Here is a 17,612-nt window from a genome sequence, read left to right as displayed (position 1 = left end):
TTATGTGGTGCTGAGGAATTGAACCTAGGGCCTCATGCATGCAAGGCAAGCGCTCTACCACTGAGCCACCTTCCCAGCCCCTCAGGGAGAGTTTTACTACAAAGGTTGTGATTAAGTTAGAGGAGCAGGAAATGTTCCAAATCTTGGGTGTGTGTACTTCATGACAGTATCTGTCATATTTGAAGCAATGGCTGTACCCCAAAAGAATGTTATTTTTAGGTCAATTTTTAAAAAGTAAAAGAAGATACAGACTAATCAGACTGGTCAATGATTCTATGTCCAAATTACCTGTTTACTGACAACTTTTCTCAAGCCCAATTGTGGATGATGCTAAGAATCATGGAATGAAGGGGCTGTAAATAACTTGAATTCCATTAGGTGATATAGCATGGTTGTCTTTGAGCTACTCAAATTTCTTTCACTAGCTCATAATGTCAAGAGATAGGTTAAAAACAGGCATTATCTGGGACATTTGAGAGAATAATTAATAATTAACCCTTATTAGCACCTACTAGGTAGAAAGTATAGGCTAGGAGATTCACAAGTAACTCCTGAAATTCCATGCATCAGTGAGCTACAGATGAAAGTATTTAGCAGTAGGAACATGGCCCAGGAAAGTGGTAGAGTATTTACCTAGCATGTGTGAGACCCTGGATTCTATCCCCAGTACTAAAGGGGACAAAAAGGAATTTAAGAAATCTATCAAAATAATATTGTAAAGCCAGGCATGGTAACAGACACCTATAATCCCAGCATTGAGGAAGCAGAGGCAAGAGAATTGAGAGTACAATGCCATTGTATTCTATGTAGCAAGATCCTCTTTCTTTCTTCCTTTCTTTTTTTTTGTACAACATTGTGAATTCAGGGCTTTGGGGATATTTGCTTTGTTTGCTTTCTCATAGCTGGTACTCTACCTCCAGTCCATAAGAACCTGTTTCAAATTTTTTTAAAAAAACACCATCAGGGGTTGGGAAGGTGGCTCAGTGGTAGAGTGCTTGCCTTGCATGCATGAGGCCCTGGGTTCAATTCCTCAGCACCACATAAGCTGAAAAAGCCAAAAATGGTGCTTTGGCTCAAGTGATAGAGTGCTAGCCAAGAGCTGAAGGACAGCACCCAGGTCCAGAGTTCAGGTCCCACGACCAACCAAAAAACAAAACAAAACAAAACAAAAAAACCTATCAGTATGATATAGCTGGGAGTTCAATTAAATAAACACTATCCTCCTCCTGAATCACCTGGCACATTTAAAGTGGTTGACAGGATAAGAATGACACATCTATTGTTTTTCTTTTAACATAAATACCTCAAACAGATATCAAATTATCTGATTTCTCAGAGAGTAACTGTGGAAATGTGGCAATATGTCTAAAACCCTGACCTCTTCTCTTCTTATCCGTTCTATTAACTATTAAAAAGACAAAAAGAGCCGGGCGCTGGTGACTCACACCTGTAATCCTCGCTACTCAGGAGGCTGAGATCTGAGGATCGCGGTTCAAAGCCAGCCCAGGCAGGAAAGTTCGTGAGACTCTTATCACCAATAAACCCTAGAAAACCGGAAGTGGTGCTGTGGCTCAAGCAGTAGAGCGCTCGCCTTGAGCTGAAGAGCACAAGGACAGCACCCAAGCCCAGAGTTCAAGCCCCACGACTGACAAAAATAAAAAATAAAAAGACAAAAAGCACAGAGAGGTTGTTGGTAAAAACCTTGTAATTCCAGCTACTGAGGAAGAGGGAGGAAGATTTTTGAGCTAGAGGCCAACCTGGGCAAAATCAGTGAGACTTTACCTTGAAAGCAAACGAAAAAAAAAAAAAAAACAAAGAGCCAGATGTCATGCCTGTAATCCTAACTACTCATGAAGCTGAGATCTGAGGATCATGATTCCAAGCAAGCCCAGGCAGGAAAGTCCATGAGATTCTTATCTCGAATATACTCAGAAAAAGCTGAAAATGGTACTGTGGTTCAAGTGGTAAAGTGCTAGCCTTGAGCATAGAAGTTCAGGAACAGTGTGCACATCCTGAGTTCCAAGCCCCAGGACTGGTTAAAAAAAAAGGGGGGGGTATGACTCAAGTAGCAAAGTACTTGTTTAGCAAGCATCAGACCCTAAGTTCAAACCCCTAGCACAGTAAAAAATAAAAGGGAAGGAGCACTGAAAGCATAGCTCAAATGGTAGAACACTTTGCCTAGCAGGTGAAGCACTGCATTGCAAAAAATAAAAGAAAAAGTGCACCAGTAGAATAATAAAAGGCCAGATTGTCTTTACAATCTTTTCATGTCTGAGATATTTAGAAACTATTATTCTAACAAAATACTGTAGTCAGGGGCTGGGAAGGTGGCTCAGTGGTAGAGCGCTTACCTTGCATGCATGAGGCCCTGGGTTCGATTCCTCAGCACCACATAAGTAGGAAAAAAAGCCGGAAGTGGCTCAAGTGGTAGAGTGCTAGCCTTGAGCTGAAGAGCTGAGGGACAGTGCCCAGGCCCAGAGTTCAGGCCCATGACCGGACAAAAAAAACCTGTAGTCAAGGGGATGAGAAGTTTGATGGCAGAAAAGCCCCTCTATTTATTTATTGTGTGTGTGTGTGTATACTGAGGCTTAGACTCAGGGCCCCCCTGGGTGTGTGTGTGTGTGTGTGTACTGAGGCTTAGACTCAGGGCACCCCTGTGTGTGTGTGTGTGTGTGTGTGTGTGTGTGTGTGTGTACTGAGGCTTAGACTCAGGGCCCCCCTGGGGTGTGTGTGTGTGTGTGTGTGTCAGGGCCCCCCTGGGGTGTGTGTGTGTGTGTGTGTGTGTGTGTGTGTGTACTGAGGCTTAGACTAAGGGCCCCCCTGGGCTCTTTCCCTTAGCTTTTCCACTGGAGGCTGGTGCTTTACTATTTGAGCCACAGCTCACTTCTTTTGAAAATCCCCTTTAATATGTAGCTTATTTCTACATAATTGACTGGTTTCTAGCTGGCTGTTTCTCTCCTCCCTGGCTCTGAGTTATAGCTAAAAAGTTCCTATTTCTCAGGGGCTAGGAATGTGGCTTAGTGGTAAAGTGCTTGCCTAGTATGCATGAAGCCCTGGGTTCGATTCCTCAGTACCACATATACAGAGAAAGCCAAAAGTGACACTGTAGCTCAAGTGGTAGAGTTCTAGTCTTGAGTAAAAGGTCAGGGAAATTGACCAGGCCTTGAGTTCAAGCCCAAGGACTGGCAAAAAAGTTCATATTTCTCAGTTTAAATAAACCAAAAAGAAACAATGAATCAATTATTTGTAGCCTATGGGCTAGAGAGTAATAGAAACAGGTATTTTCTTCAAATTTGAAATGAAGGGGCTGGGAAGGTGGCTCAGTGGTAGAACACTTGCTTTGCATGCCTGAGGCCTTGGGTTCGATTCCTCAGCACCACATAAGCAAAAAGAAAAAAGCCAGAAGTGGCGCTGTGGTTCAAGTGGTAGAGCACTAGCCTTGAGCTGAAGAGCTGAGGGACAGCGCCCAGGCCCAGAGTTCAGGACCCATGACCGGACCCCCCAAAAAAAAAAATTTGAAATGAATTTTTATCTAGTCTGATCCTGTGCAAATGGTTCTTCTACCTTAATGGAAAGGCCATATTGTAAAGTGGTCAAGAGGGCTGGGAAGGTGGCTCAGTGGTAGAGCACTTGCCTTGTATGCATGAGGCCCTGGGTTCAATTCCTCAGCACCACATAAGCAGAAAAAAAAAGCCGGAAGTGGCGTTGTGGCTCAAGTGGTAGAGCACTAGCCTTGAGCTGAAGAGCTGAGGGACAGCGCCCAGGCCCAGAGTTCAGGCCCACGACCGGGCACCCTCCCCTCCCCCCGCAAAAAAAAAAAAAAAACAAGAATATGGACTGAGGGTGGCAGTGTCTGAGTTCAAATACCAATGCTATTACTTAGTTATTTGTCCTTGAGCACATTACCTAATCTCTTCAATTTGTGTGTGTGTGTGTGTGTGTGTGTGTGTGTGTGTGTGTGTGTGTGTGTGTGTGTGTGTGTGTGTGTGTGTGTGTGTGTGTGTGTGTGTGTGTGTGTGTGTGTGTGTGTCAGAGAAACAAAGAGTCCTGGGGCTTGGGCGCTGTCCCTGAGCTCTTTTGCTCAAAGCTATCACTCTACCACTTTGAGCTACAGCTCTACTTCCATTTTGTTTTGTTTTGCCAGTCCTGAGGCTTGAACTCTGAGCCTGGACACTATCCATGATCTTTGGTTCAAGGCTACTGCTCTACCACTTAAGCCACAGTGCCAATTCCAGCTTTTTTGAGTAGTTTATTGGAGATAAGAGTCTCACAGACTTTCTTGCCCAGGCTGGTTTCAAACCACAATCCTTAGATGTCAGCCTCCTGAGTAGCTAGTACTACAGGCGTGAGCCACCAGTGCCCAGCCTCTTTTAACTGAAAAAAAAAGGAAATTAGGGGCTGGAAAGGTGGCTCAGTGGTAGAGCACTTGCCTTGTATACTTGAGGCCCTGGGTTCCATCCCTCAGCACCACATAAGCAGGGGAAAAAAAAGCCGGAAGTGGCGCTGTGGCTCAAGTGGTAGAGCGCTAGCCTTGAGCTGAAGAGCTGAGGGACAGCGCCCAAGCCCAGAGTTCAGACCCCACCACTGGACCCCCCCCCAAAAAAGGGGGGGAATTAATACTGAAGTATCTAGTGGAACTATTGTGATAATTCACTAAGTTTACAAAACGAAAGCACTTAGAAGAACGTGTATTGAAAACATGTTTGCTATAGAGTGTGTGTGCTCTACTCTTTTCTTAGTCATAAAGATCAGTGTATGTAAACTACTTTACTCACCCTTCTATTAACCCAATACACCAATACACTTAACCCTGTGCTGACAGTACTCTATAACCATTTTTATTCATTTTTTAGTAAAAGTTCTCAAATATGTAGTTTAGGCTGGCCTTGAACTCAACATCTTCCCAACTCAGCCTCAAGTGCTGGGATTCCTAGCAATGCATCACCAGGTCTGTCATCCATATGAAGACACAGATTTTTCTGTGTGTGCTGGTACTAGGGCTTGAACTCAGGGTCTCAAATTCTGGCTTGACTTTTTCTACTTATGACTGGCACTCTAGCACTAGAGGCAAATCTCTATTTCTAGTTTCTTTCCTGGTTAATTGGAAGTAAGAGTCTCTTAGATTTGTTTTCCCAAGCTGGCTTCAAACTGCAGTCTTCAGACCTCAGCTTCCTAAGTAGCTAGAATCACAGGTATGAGCCACTGGCACCCAGCTAGATTTTTTTTTTAAAGGAAAGAGATGGGGGCTGGGAAAGTGGCTCAGTGGTAGAGTGCTTGCCTTGCATGCTTGAGTTCAATGGGTTCAATTTCTCAGCAGCCCATAAGCAGAAAAAGATGAAGTGGCGCTGTGGCTCAAGTGGTAGAGTGCTAGGTTTGAGCTGAAGAGCTAAGGGACAGCGTTCAGGCCCAGAGTTCAGGCCCCAGGACAGGAAAAAAAGAAAAAAGAAAAGCAAAGCTGGGCACCGGTGGCTCACAACTGTTAATCCTAGCTACTCAGGAGGCTGAGATCTGAGGATCACGGTTCAAAGTTAGCCCAGGCAGGAAACTCCGTGAGACTCTTATCTCCAATAAAGCACTAGAAAACCAGAAGTGTCCCTGTGGCTCAAGCAGTAGAGTACTCACCTTGAGCTGAAGAGCTCAAGGACAGTGCCCAAGCCCAAGCCCAGAGTTCAAGCCCCATGACCGACAAAAAAAAAGAAAAAGAAAAAGAAAAGAGATGGGGCTGGTCGCCAGTAGCTCATGCTTGTAATCCTAGCTACTCAGGAGGCTGAGATCTGAGGATCGAGGTTCAAAGCCAGCCCAGGTAGGAAAGTCCATGAGACTCTTATCTCCAATAAACCACTAGAAAACCGGAAGTGGCACTACGGCTCAAGCGGTAGAGCACTAGCTTGTGCTGAAGAGCTGAGGGACAGCGTCGAAGCCCAGAGTTCAAGCCCCACGACTGACAAAAAAAGAAAAAAGAAAAGGAGGGAGGGAGGGAAGGAAGGAGGGAGGGACAAGAGAGGAGAGGAGAGGAGAGGAGAGGAGAGGAGAGGAGAGGAGAGGAGAGGAGAGGAGAGGAGAGGAGAGGAGAGGAGAGGAGAGAGGAGAGAAGATGGGGCACTGGTGGCTCACGCCTGTCATTCTAGCTACTGAGGAGGCTGAGATCTGAAGATCTTGTTTGATGCTAGCCCACTCAGGAAAGTCCGTGAGCCTCATCTCCAATTAACCACCAGAAAACATAAGTGTAGCTGTTGTTCAAAGAGTGGTAAAATGATAGCCTTGAGCAAAAAAACAGCTCAGTGACAGCGCTCAGGCACTGAGTTCAAGCTCCATGACTCCCCAAAGACTAAAAAGGGCTGGGGTTACATTTCAGTTATAAGGCACTGGAAAGGTATGTCATGGATTTAGTCTCCTGCACCCTCCTCCCAAAAAAAGGAATAAAGGTAGATGTGGTAGTGTGTGTGCCTGCAGTCCCACGTTATCTGTCACTGAGGTAGGATAATTTGGGCTTAAGAATTTGGGTAAAGCCCCAATGAGTCACCATCTTAAAAAATAATATTAGCACAGTGGACTAAATAAAACACAGCAGCAAGAAGTTAGCAGGAGGCTGGAGAAAGAATGGTGGAAGACCCAAGTCACAAGGGCCATCTCTGAACAAGTTCTACATTTCTATTTAGGATTGGACCAGGCAGTCTAGGCCCCTATGTAAATATTTCTTTCAAAGCTTGTTTCCTTCTGGCATACCTGTGTTTTCTGTTTGTTTTGTTTTTTGCCAGTCCTGGGACTTGAACATAGGGTCTGGGTACTGACCCTGATCTTCTTTTGCTCAAAGCTAGCACTTTACCACTTGAGCCACGGTGTCACATCCAGCTTTTTCTCTGTATGTGGTACTGAGGAATCAAACCAGGGCTTCATGCATGCTAGGCAAGCACTATACTACTCAGCCACATTTTCAGCCCTAGCATACCAGTTTTGGGTTTTTTGTTTTGCTTTTTTCTTGGGTCCGGTTGTGGGGCCTGAACTCTGGGCCTGGGCGCTGTCCCTCAGCTCTTCAGCTCAAGGCTAGCACTCTACCACTTGAGCCACAGCACCACTTCCGGCTTTTTTTTTCTGCTTATGTAGTGCTGAGGAATCGAACCCAGGGCCTCATGCATGCAAGGCAAGCGCTCTACCACTGAGCCACCTTCCCAGCCCAACATACCAGTTCTATATGCAGGTAAAACACGCTGATACATTGCCTCCAATGTGTTTGGGGCTTTCTAGGAAGACCTCCAAACAAAAGTGTTGTCTTGGGCCAGGTGCTGGTACCTCATGCCTACAATCCTAACTACTCAGGAGGCTGAGATTTGAGGATCATGGCAGGAAAGTCTCTGAGACTCTTATCTCCAAAAAAGTACTCAGAAAAAGCTAGAAGTAATACTGTTGCTCAAGTGGTAAAGCTCTAGCCTTGAGCAAAAAGTGGTCAGGGACAGCTCCCAGGCCCTGAGTTTAAGCCAAGAAAGAAAGAAAGAAAGAAAGAAAGAAAGAAAGAAAGAAAGAAAGAAAGAAAGAAAGAAAGAAAGAAAGAAAGAAAGAAAGAAAGAAAGAAGGAAGGAAGGAAGGAAGGAAGGAAGGAAGGAAGAGAGAGAGAGAAAGAAAGAAAGGAGAAAGAGAGAGAGAGAGAGGAAGGGAGGGAGGGAAGGAAGGAAGGAAGGAAGGAAGGAAGGAAGGAAGGAAGGAAGGAAGGAGAAAAGGAGAAAGGAAAGGGAAGGGAAGGGAAGGGAAGGGAAGGGAAGGGAAGGGAAAAAAAAAAAAGTAATGTCTTGGGGTTGAAGCCATGGCCCAGCCAAAGAGAAAAAGTGGTCTTGGCAAAAAAAAAAAAAAAAAAAAAGAGGAAAAAGATGAAGTAATATCTTAGCTGGACACTGGTATCTGTCTCACATCTGTAATCCTAGCTACTCAAGAGGCTGAGATCTGAGAATCAAGGTTCAAAGCCAGCCTAGGCAAGAAACTGTGAGACTCTCATTTTCAATTAACCACTGAAAAGCCAGAAGCAGAGCTGTGATTTAAGTGGTAGTGCATCAGCCTTGATCAAAAAAGATAACTTATATCACCCAGGCCCTAAGTTCAAGCCCCAGTACTGACACAGACAGACATATAAACACTTGGGCACATCTTCTTTAATTCTCATGCAATGATTTTCTGGTCAGGTACTGTGAAATCCTATAAGTAAATTAGTGCTATGGCTAAAAATGAGTGCAATCAGGATAGATAAGGAATAAATTACCATTAAATGGAATGGTAATTTGGGCATGCTTTCTTTTTCATAATCTGGTTTAAGTTCTGATCATCTGTATGCAGGCAACCTTAAAATAGTATAAGCTAAGCCAGTACTGGGGGAAAAAAAACAAAAACAAAAGAAGAAAAAACTGTAGTTTCAATTAAGTTCAATTGCCCCAGACGTCTAGGCTGTGCTACCATTTAATCGGAAAGTTAATGCAGTCTTCAAGTTGTTCTTTCTTGGCTTTCTAAATTTAAAATTAGCTGGGCACCAGTGGTTCATGCCTGTAATCCTAGCTACTCAGGAGGCTGAAATCTGAGGATCATGATTAAAAGCCAGCTCTGGTAGGAACCTCCATGATACATACTCTCATCTCCAATTTAGCACTCACAAAAAGCCAGAAGTGGAGTTATAGCTCAAGTGGTAGAGCACTACCCTCAAGCAAAAAAGTTCAGGGACAGCACAAAAGCGCACAGACAGTAACCAGGCCATGCCCAAGGCTGGCAAAGAAAGAGGAGAGAGGAGGGGAAGGAGGAGGGGAGGAGGGGAGGAGGGGAGGAGGGGAGGAGGGGAGGAGGGGAGGAGGGGAAGAGGGGAGGGAAGGGAAGGGAAGGGAAGGGAAGGGAAGGGAAGGGAAGGGAAGGGAAGGGAAGGGAAGGGAAGGGAAGGGAAGGGAAGGGAAGGGAAGGGAAGGGAAGGGAAGGGAAGGGAAGGGAAGCGAAGGGAAGGGGGGAGGGAGGGAGGGAGAAAGCTGGACGTCAGTGGTTTACACCTGTAATCCTAGCTACTCCAAATACTGAGACCTGAGGATCACAATCTGAAGCCAGACCAGGCAAGAAATGTCTGAGACTCTTATCTCCAGTAAACTACTCAGAAAAAGCCAGAAGTGGCACTACGACTCAAGTGGTAGAGTGCCAGTTGAGCAAAAGAAGCTCAAGGACAGGGCCCAGAGTTCAAGTCCCAGGTCTGGACAAAAAAAAAAAAAGTAATGAGAGGTGCTTCTAGTCAATGATATATTCTGTTAACTATTACACTTTGCTGCTAGATAAACTGAGACATAGAGAAGGATCCACTTAGAAAAATAGAAAAAAAAAGTTTTAGAGACACATGAAACTGGGTCTGGAACAATGCAATTTCAAGCAAAGTACTAACCTCTCTGAACTGATTTTTTTTTTTTTTGTGGGTCATGGGGCTTGAACTCTGGGCTTGGGTATTGTCCTTGCACTCTTCAGCTCAAGGTGAGCACTCTACCACTTGAGTCACAGCGCCACTTCTGGTTTTCTAGTGGTTTATTGGAGATAAGAGTCTCACGGACTTTCCTGCTCGGGCTGGCTTTGAACTGCGATCCTCAGATCTCAGCCTCCTGAGTAGCTAGGATTATAGGCATGAGCCACAGTGCCCGGCCCAATTTCTTTAGCTATACAGTGGGACTAATAATTCTTGATGTGTGGGAATGAAATACATAGGTGATATAATACTTGAAAATGCTTAGGCTGGGGCTGGGAAGGTAGCTCAGTGGTAGAACGCTTGCCTTGCATGCATGAGGCCCTGGGTTCGATTCCTCAGCACCACATAAGCAAAAAGAAAAAAGCTGGAAGTGGCGCTGTGTCTCAAATGGTAGAACACTAGCCTTGAGCTGAAGAGCTGAGGGACAGCGCCCAGGCCCAGAGTTCAGGCCCCACGACTGGACCCAAGGAAAAAAAAATGCTTAAGCTATTCCTAGTCAGTCAGAATATGTTTAAATAAATAGTATGATGAAAGAAAGGAAGTGACTGGTCCAAGTCTCTACCACCTTTTTCTAAAACCAGGCATCCCTAGTACTCTTGTGCTAAAAATTTACTTCTTCAGAACTTTGCCTCTGTGTGTGTGTGTGTGTGTGTGCATGCGTGCATGCCTGCACACACACAAACGCACATTCTAGAGCCTGAATTCAGGGCCTGGGCAATGTTCCTGAGCTTCTTTTGCTCAAGGCTAGCAATCCACCACTTGAGCCACAGCTCTACTTCTGGCTTTTTAGCAGTTAATTCGAGATAGGAGTCTCACAAACTTTCCTACTCAGGCTGACTTCGAACTATGATTCTCAGATCTCAGCCTCCTGAGTAGCTTAGGAATATAGGTGTGAGTCACTGGCATTCAGCTTCCTAATAACTTCCCCCCTCCCCCCAGTCTTGGGGCTTGAACTCAAGGTCTGGTATGAGCACTGTCCTTGAGCTTCTTTTTGCTTAAGGCTAGCACTCTACCACTTGAACCACGGTGCAACCTACAGCTTTTTCTGTTCAATTCTGAGGAAGTGAACCCAAGGCTTCATGCATGCTAGGCAAGCACTCTACCACTAAGCCACATTCCCAGCCCTCCTAACAACTATTTAAACAGCTAACTAAAAAATTAAGCCAGGAGCTGGTGGCTCACGCCTGTAATCCTATCTACTCAGGAGACTGAGATCTGAGGATCCTGGTTGAAAGCCAGCCTGGACAGGAAAGTCCATGAGACTTTCTCCACTTAAACACCAAGAAACCGGAAGTGACCCTCAAAGTGGTAGAGTGCTTGGCTTGAGCAAAAGAGCTCAGGCACAGTGCCCAGGCCCTGAGTTCGAGCCCTAGGACCGACAAAAAATAAAAAATAACTGGGATCCATTTAACAGTTTTCTTAACTAATGACATTCACTGTATCTATATCAATACAGTAACAAAAGTAAAAATAAAGTATTAGAATCTACAAAAATTACTTCCTAAGTTTGGAGGTAGAGGAGCATTTATTTATTCAAGAAATATTAACCAAACATCTCATATTTTCTATTCACAAGAGAGTACCTATCAAACTTATGATCTAATTATTCAGCCCCATTGTGATTCTAAGCCTTCTTTGGACCTTCCTCTCTTTAAATGTAAACAACAGGAGTTTAAAGATGGTCTTTTCCTACCCTTCCATCCCTGACATTCCACTTGAGAAGCAGAGATAGATCTGTGCTCCATCGGAGTTGACTGAATGGATTAAAAGCACTTATCAAAGTACAGAACTGAGTTCAAACTGCTTCGAACTTCACATTGGATTCGCGATAATGAAGCAGAAAAACGAAGATGCTTACTTGTGGGCTTCCTAGATTAAGTATCTGACACGAGAAAAGCCTGCCTGCCAGAAGCCAGGTGGGCAGCGCGAAAAGGAGTCGTCTTCCCCTAGTACATCCTTTATCACGCTGGGCACAGAGAATACAAGAGAGAGGAGAGAGACGAGAGAAAAATGTATCGCTAAGTCTTTTTCTAACCTTCTCCCTTTCCCTCGAAGGCTGATCTTACAAGACACGGCCCCTCGGAGCCTCCGCTTTGGGGATCTGGGGGTCCTCACAGCCCTACTCCTTCAGGAACTGGGGAGTCTCAGAGCCCCGATTCCGTTCCCACAGAAGCCCCCGTGTCTTCACTTCTGTCCCCTCCCAAACTCGTCTTTGCCTGCTTCTGCCTCTCCGGGACCCACGTCTTGGGTAGCCCTGCTTCAGAATCCTTGGGAGCCCAGGATCTTCGCTGTCCCGCTTCTGTCTGTTAGGAGCCCGAGTCCTCGCTGCTCCACTTTTACCTCTCCGGAGCCCGTGTCTTCACGCCCTCTCCTCCTAAAAGTACGGGTGCTCACAATCCTGTCCCTCTCGGACGACTTTCCCTCGGGTGCCAGAGAACTCACGTCCGTCCCCGTTCCCTGAGTCTCGTTCCGAGCCCGGGTCCCCACAGCCGTGTCTTCTCCGAGCCCGATCCCCTCAAGTCCCGTCCCAAGAGCCTGACTCCTCTCAGCCCAGACTCTTCCACCATCTGGCTCTTCAGACACTGACCCGCTGTGGGTCTGGGTCCTGACTCCCTCCTCCCGCTCTTCTTCCTCAACTGCCAGGGCCCAAGACTCACAGGCAGCAGCGTCTATCTCCCCATGATATGCGGAGACTGCCCCAGTGAAGCTTTCCTCTCAGCAGCCGGTCCGACTGCTCGGCCCTCCCCGAGTACTTCCGGCACCGCTCCCCCGCCTCCAACCCGGAAACGCGCGGCTCTTCCGGCCGGCGGGAGCGCGCTTGTCTGGCGCAGGCGCAGACAGCTCTACGACACGTGGTTGCGGTAGCCGGCTGCAGCTCCGCTCGGCTCCGCCGGTCGTTCGTGCTGTTTCCTGCCTGTGGCTGACTTGCTGGCGTGGGCCGAGTTGAGTGTCTTCTACCTCACCATCGAACCTGCCCTAGCTGTTTCTTCCCGACTCATCTTGAGTCTGTCGCTAGCGTGACCGGTAACTGACGCCCTTGGATGGCCTCGAAGTCGCCATTTTTGACTGGTGTCTTTTGTTAGGCTGTCAGGACGGGACTCTCACCGGGAGGGACCGCGGTGTTCCCCAGGTATCCTCCTTAACCCCTCCCCCGCCCCGTGGGGGAGCCGGCAGCCCGGAGACCGGCGCCCGGGGAGACCGATCTTTTGAATTTGCAAGTGAATAACAATCGATCTGCCAGAAAGTTTCTTAACTTCCTTCCGATGTGTCATTTGGAGAAACCGAAAAAATTCACCAATGTTCTAGCTAATAAGTGCGAGGCCTCAGCTTGAACTGAGAATTCTCTTCTAAAATCTGAGCCTGTGATGTAACCATTAAGTTCTCTTGTCACTCTCTCTTCTTTCTTTTTTTTTTTGAGTGTTTTCACCCATTTAATGAATGCTTGGTGGTGACAACTATATTTTCACCCTGTTCTTAGATGGTAGGCATGTAAACCATATTCGATTCCAGTATCTGGGGTTTTAGTAACATACACAAAAGAAAGCATAAAAGGAAGTGACAACCAGATAGCAACAGTAGCTGGCAGCAGGAATCTAGAAGAGCTAACCAAGTTGGAGCAGCAGACTGCCCTCTGTTGGGTGGGTTTTGCTTTCTTTTGGAGACCGGGGCATGAACTCAAGGCCTAGACACTGCCCTTTAGCTTTTTTTTTTTTTGTCGGTCGTGGGGCTTGAACTCTGGGCCTGGGTGCTGTCCCTCAGCTCTTCAGCTCAAGGTGAGCGCTCTACCACTTGAGCTACAGCGCCACTTCCGGTTTTCTGGTGGTTTATTGGAGACAGGAGTCTCACGGTCTCTCCTTGCCCGGGCTGGCTTTGAACCGCGATCCTCAGATCTCAGCCTCCTGAGTAGCTAGGATTACAGGCGTGAGCCACCAGCGCCCGGCTATGCCCTTTAGCTTTTTGCTCAAGGTTGGTGTTCTGCCACTTGAGCTACAGGGAATTCCGTAAGTAGTTGTATGCTAAAGAAAGCAAATTGTCTTAACAGTCTATATGTATATATTTGTTTTAAAATGTATGCACATGATTAGGCTCTGGTGGCTTGCTCCTCTAATCATAGCTACTACTAGATGCTGAGATCTAAGAATCTGGCATGAAGCCAGACCAGGCAAACAAATCTTCAAGACTCTTAATCATTTTTGTTTCTTTTCTGTTTGGAGGTGTTTGAACTCAAGGCCTTGAGCTTTTTTTGTTCATAGCTAGCACTCTACCACTTGAGCCACAGTGCCACTTCTGGCTTTTTTCTTTCTTTCTTTTTTTCTAATAGCTTATTGGAGGTAAGAGTCTTACAGACTTTCCTGCCTGGAATGGCTTCCAACAGTAATCCTCAGATCTCAGCCTCCTGAGTTGCTAGGATTACAGGCTTGAGCCACCAGAGCCTGGCTCCCAGCTGATTCTCATCTTCATTTAACCAAAAAAAGTCAGAAGCAGAAGTGTAGCTCAATGGCAGAGTACCAGCTGTGAACAAAAAAGCTGTGTAAGAACAGGACCAGGGCTGGAAGTGTGGCTTAGTGGTAGAATGCTTGCCTAGTCTGCATGAAGCCCTGGGTTCGAAAATGACACTGGATTTGTTTTTTGTTTTTTGTTTTTTTTGCGTCCGGTTGTGGGCCTGACCTCTGGCCTGGGCGCTGTCCCTCAGCTCTTCAGCTCAAGGCTAGCACTACCACTTGTCACAGCGCCACTTCCGGCTTTTTTCTTATGTGGTGCTGAGGAATCGAACCCAAGGCCTCATGCATGCAAGGCAAGCGCTGTACCACTGAGCCACCTTCCCAGCCCATGACACTGGATTTGGAAGTGGCACTGTGGCTCAAGTGGTAAAGTGCTAGCCTTGAGCAAAAAGATGCTCAGGGACAGTGCTCAGGCCCTGAGTTCAAGCCCCAGGACTGGCAAAAAACAGTGCTCAGGCCTTGAGTTCAAGCCCTACTATTGGCACAAAATAGACAAAACAGAAACAAACAGAAACAACCTGCTCGGTGTTGGTGGTTCACAACTGTAATCCTAGCTATTCAGGAGGCTGAGATATGAGGATCGAGGTTCAAAGCAAGCCAAGGCAGGAAAATCCATGAGAATTATTTCCAATAAAATTACTCAGAAAAAGCTGGAAGTGATACTGTGGCTCAAGAGGTAGAGTGTAGTGCTATCCTTCAGAAAAAGATTCTTAGGGACAGCACCCAGGCCCAAAGCTCAAGCCCCACGACGGGCAAACAAAACAAAAACCTGCATGTATTTATAGTATGTATGTACATATGAAAGGTGTGACAGGATAAGCACTAAAATATGAATTCATCTTCACATTTTACACAGTTTCTGTACTGTTTTAATTTTTTTTTTTTTTGGTCAGTTGTGGAGCTGAACTCTTGGCCTCAGCTCTTCAGCTCAAGGCAAGTGCTCTACCACTTGAGCCACAGCGCCACCTCTGGTTTTCTGGTGGTTTATCTGAGCACCAGTGGCTCAGGCCTGTAATCCTAGCTACTCAGGAGGCTGAGATCTTAGGATCGGGGTTCAAAGCCAGCCCAGGCAGAAAAGTCCGTGAGACTCTTATCTCCAATAAGCCCACTCGAAAACTGGAAGTGATGCTGTGACTCAAGCAGTAGAGCGCTCGCCTTGAGCTGAAGAATGCAGGGACAGCGCCCAAGCCCAGAGTTCAAGCCCCATGACAGACCAAAAAAAAAAAAAAAAAAAAGAGTCTCATGGGCTTTCCTACCTAGGTTCCTGCCTAGGGTGGCTTTGAACCATGATCCTCAGATCTCAGCCTTCTGAGTAGCTAGGATTATAGGTGTGAGCCACTGGCGTTTGGCATGTTTTAATTTTTTTTACAATGATTATATATATGGTTTTAATTTTTTTTGGTCGGTTGTGGGGCTTGAACTTTGGGCCTGGGTGCTGTCCCTCAGCTCTTCAGCTCAAAGCAAGTGCTCTACCACTTGAGCCACAGTGTCACTTCTGGTTTTCTGGTGCTTTATTGGAGATAAGAGTCTCACAGACTTTCCTGCCCAGGCTGGCTTTGAACCTCGATCCGAAGATCTCAGCCTCCTGAGTAGCTATGATTACAGGTGTGAGTCACTGGTACCTGGCTTAATTTTTATCATTGATTAACTTGTGGTGTTGGAAAGTGAACCCAGGGTCTTGCATGTGCTATAGAAGTGTTTTCTCCTAGCCAGGCTCCGGTGGCTCACGCCTGTAATCCTAGCTACTCAGGAGGCTGAGATTTGAGGTTCGAGGTTCAAAGCCAGCCTGGGCAGGAGAGACTGAGACTCCTATCTCCAATAAACCACCAGAAAACCGGAAGTGGCGCTGTAGCTCAAGTGGTAGAGCACTGGCCTTGAGCTGAAGAGCTGAGGGACAGCACCCAGGCCCAGAGTTCAAGCCCCACAACCGAAAAAAAAAAAAAAAAAAGAAGTGTTTTCTCCTTGAGTTACATCTTATTTAAAAATAATGTCGGTTCAGGAGCCTCAAATTTGCGTCCAGGCCCAGAGTTCAAACCCCATGATCACCAATAAATAAATAAATAAACATCATAATTCAACGAACCTTTATTATGTGGAGAAAATATGGATGGTAAAAGATTATATCTTTAAGACACTTTTGATTACAAACAATACAGTAACAATAATAAATCATTAACTATCTTTAAAATTTCCTCTCATAGGCTTCATCCTGTTACCTTCCCAGACGTAATCATTGATAAATGTTCTAGACCTTTTTGCCATATAAATAATGGCTATTAAAAACAAATAGCACTGGAATCTGGGCACCAGTAGCTCATACGTGTAATCCTAGGTACTCAACATGCTGATATCTGATATCAAGGTTCGAAGCCAACCAGGGCGGGAAAGTCTGTGACATTCTTACCTCCAATAAAGTTATTAAAGAGCCAGAAATGGAGCTGTGGCTCACAGTGGTAGCCTCATCACACACACACACACACACACACACACACACACACACACACACTCACAAACAAAAAAAACGCGGGCTTCCACCGACGGTGCACACGGTGCACACGGTGCGTGCTCCTCGTCAGCAGCAGGAGGTAGGTCGCATCTCAGGCCCACCCTGACACGGCGCGGCGAAGCTGATCCGTTGCTTGCAGTTCTCGTCTGGATTCCTCGTGTCTTCAGCAGCCGGTTCAGGATGGATGGCGGCGAGTGGCACACATCTTAATCATTTTCAGCTTTGATAGTTTGGGATTCGCGTTTCCAAGAACCGATCTTCCCACAACGCCTTTAGTTGGTTAACCTCGGGGAAGGGAGCTAAACAGCGCGTCCCACGGCAGCTGGGCCCTGGCAACTGCTCCGCCCGTCTCCCGCTCCACGGCCGCCAGCTCCTTCCCAGCAAGCACTGCTCATATTTGCATATGCACTCATGTACTTACTTTTGCTGGTATGCAACACTCGAAATAATAAATTCTCTTTAGCGCGTTTCTGAGGCTTAGAAAAATCTGGAATTCCTTAATTTCAGGAATATAAATAGCGGGCTTTTGTTTTCACCCGTACTGTAATATGGTTTGAATTTGACTGCCATCTTGGTTTAGGGGCCGTTAAAGCAAAAAGGGCTTCTGCCGTGAGTGGCACACGTAGGGCAACTTGATTGCTCTGCGTGCGGAATCGACATCAAGAGATTTCGGAGGCATAATTTTTTGGTACCTGGGCAGCTGGTGATCGTTGGTCCTGGCGCCCTTTTGAGTGGTCTACAGACAGTGGGTTTTTTGTCTATTTGTATCTTGTAATACTTTTTTTTTTCCTAGCGTGGTTATTTGTGTGTGTTTTAGTCTTTGCTGTACGTGTTCTTTACCGCGCATGAAGGTTTGTCTGTGTAAGGGTAATGGCTTCAGGTCTGGGAGGTTAGCTCGGTGGTAGGGGGCTTCTCTTGCAAGCCTAAGGTTCTGGATTCAATTTCTCAGCATTACATAAGCGAAGAGGGGAAAAAGAGGCGGAAGTGGCGCGGCTCAAGTGGTAGAGCGCTGGCCTTGAACTGAAGAGCTGAGGAACAGCGCCCCAGGCCCAGAGTGCAAGCCCCATGACCATCAATCAATAAAAGTATCTTAGGGTTTATTGAAGTCATATTTAGTCTAGTACTTAGCAAAGGT

General features: G+C 46.3%; 1 protein-coding gene and 1 non-coding gene across 5 annotated transcripts in view; one reads left to right on the top strand and one right to left on the bottom strand.

The window, feature by feature from the left end:
• Positions 1–12,235, bottom strand: part of Taf12 (TATA-box binding protein associated factor 12) — a 32,444-nt gene extending 20,209 nt beyond the window's left edge. The window contains exons 1-2 of one of the 4 annotated variants that reach the window (XM_070037473.1): positions 12,127–12,235; positions 11,328–11,435 (exon numbers count right to left, since the gene is read on the bottom strand). The gene's annotated coding sequence lies outside the window, so the exon portion shown is untranslated. Of the gene's footprint in view, positions 1–11,327; positions 11,436–11,809; positions 11,884–11,911; positions 12,013–12,126 lie in introns of those variants that run through there. The other 3 variants (XM_070037472.1, XM_070037475.1, XM_070037474.1) reach the window with 3 other exon arrangements.
• A 4,835-nt stretch (positions 12,236–17,070) lies between these two features.
• LOC138838483 (U11 spliceosomal RNA) lies at positions 17,071–17,204 on the top strand. The gene has a single exon (XR_011375621.1). It is a non-coding gene; the product is annotated as a U11 spliceosomal RNA (small nuclear RNA).
• Positions 17,205–17,612: the final 408 nt, after the last annotated feature.

Source organism: Dipodomys merriami, unplaced genomic scaffold (assembly GCF_024711535.1).
Source record: "Dipodomys merriami isolate MVZ:Mamm:240054 unplaced genomic scaffold, mDipMer1.0.p SCAF_28, whole genome shotgun sequence".
In the NCBI taxonomy this organism is placed as follows: domain Eukaryota; kingdom Metazoa; phylum Chordata; class Mammalia; order Rodentia; family Heteromyidae; genus Dipodomys; species Dipodomys merriami.
The sequence above is the reverse complement of the archived record's forward strand: the minus strand, read 5'-3'. Positions and strand labels throughout refer to the sequence as shown.